At 29.1% G+C, this 1879-nt stretch overlaps 1 protein-coding gene and 1 long non-coding RNA gene across 5 annotated transcripts in view; both read left to right on the top strand.

Annotated features, from left to right (window-relative positions):
* Nucleotides 1-1879, top strand: part of LOC102670813 (UPF0430 protein CG31712) — a 6056-nt gene that overhangs the window by 2201 nt on the left and 1976 nt on the right. The window lies entirely within an intron of this gene.
* On the top strand, nucleotides 991-1879 carry LOC116185929. The gene is made up of 2 exons (XR_004150828.1): nucleotides 991-1641; nucleotides 1749-1879. It is a non-coding gene; the product is annotated as an uncharacterized LOC116185929 (long non-coding RNA).

Genomic DNA, 1879 nt, shown 5'->3' on the forward strand with positions numbered 1-1879 from the left:
AATATTATTAATTGAATATATTTATGGTAAAACTAACACGTGTGATTGTAGCGCTGTATTAAGCTTCTATTTCGCGATCACAGCGTTTGGGCTTGAAGCATTGTGGTTATTAATGAGAAAAAGTATTATTAAAAAGCCACATTGCTTCGACTTCCCAACATCCACTGAGGTCGCGTTGTTGGGAATGTATACTTTCTCTTGTGGGAAGAATTTTGCTATTATAGGCGCATGTATCGGATATTTATGAACAGAATATTGTATTTGTACCATGTATATATTTATATATTTGTACAACATTAATACCTTTCATCACACAATATTTCGATTGCCAGTCGTATCTACTATTGCAAAAGTTGCTTTCAAATGCATTAACTATGTTTATGCTCGCAACTTTTACAATTGTTATACCTGACAATTCAAACAGACCTAACTATTTATTGATCTAGTTTATATCCGCGTATGTGAATGTCCACATAATCGCATCGTTTAATCTCTTAAAAAGTAGAAAAGGAAGTATCCAATTACTTAAAGTTAGTGATCCCAAACTTTGTAACTTGCTAAACAGAAAAAAGCAATCGTAAGTTTGAAATAAAGTTATTTTTCTACGAAACTAGGAAAATGATATTTTTCCCTGAATAGTTTTTGCTGTCAGTGAAGCAGTAGATTTAAAAAATTGTCAAATTTTTTCATAAAAATCTTTTTAAATTTTATCAATATCAATGATTGCACAATTATTTTTAACTTTATTTAGGCGGTATAGCAAAGATATTTCTATTTGTAGTAATAAAAAGTGAATTAGATTTTTTTTTTTTTTGATAGATCTTTTTTCACATAAGTTTTTTTTTTTTATTAATCGTACAATTATTAAAAATATATAATATAAATAATATTGTATGATTACTTTAAAATTTGGAAATTCAAGGAAATATATATTTAGTTTATATATACATACATACATATATATATATATATATAAACTGCTCTTGATAAAATGCTTTTTTATGCAAACTATAATTACAATAAATAATAGAAATATTAATAGTTTTAATAAGAATAGAAAGAGATATTTATTCTATCCCGTAACTTTTTCATTCTAAGCTCTAATAACAGCTTTGATTAATTTAGTATAACCAATATTCTGAGTTACAAGAAGGGGTCCTGTTATTTGATCTAATTGGCTATGATTTATATATTTAGAAAATAATATTTATATATATATTTTTTTATCTATTTATAAATATTCATAAATACTTCATTTTCCTTCAAATACGACTAGGAGTTTTCTTCTACTATGTTTTTTATGTATATGCACAATTGGTTATTTTCACCCTCGGGAAATCAGCACGTTCCGGTCAAATGGACAGCGACCCTGATTACAAGTTGACCATACTTTTATTCTTATTGCTTTGCACATTGAGTTTGCACTGAATATGTGAACAAGTTTGGGAGAAAATTAATTAGAAAGGGAGAGGTAGACGTTAAAGGGCAGAATTAGAATCCCATAGCAACAAAGCACGACCTAGCAATATATAGGTCACCTTCCTTACTGACTACCAACAGAAGATGCCGGTATTTTACTCACTGCTGAGTGATTGTCGATGAAGAAGGCATCCCCTACGTGCTGGCGCGAGCTTCATTCAGGTATTATCCAATTTATATATTCATAATTCATTTTATACCGATATTATTATTATCATTCTTTGTTTAAACACTATGTATCGGAAAGACAATATTAGGGATTATTTTAGATTTGCTAAATATTAGTACCTGGGACACAACGCATTCAATCGACAGGTCGGGGCGGATGGCACCACTCGTTCGTAAATATTTTTTTAATACGTTTTCCATTTTTTTTTTTTTTCAATGCACATCAGCCATT

The sequence above is a fragment of the Apis dorsata genome, unplaced genomic scaffold (assembly GCF_000469605.1).
Source record: "Apis dorsata unplaced genomic scaffold, Apis dorsata 1.3 scaffold_331, whole genome shotgun sequence".
NCBI lineage: Eukaryota > Metazoa > Arthropoda > Insecta > Hymenoptera > Apidae > Apis > Apis dorsata.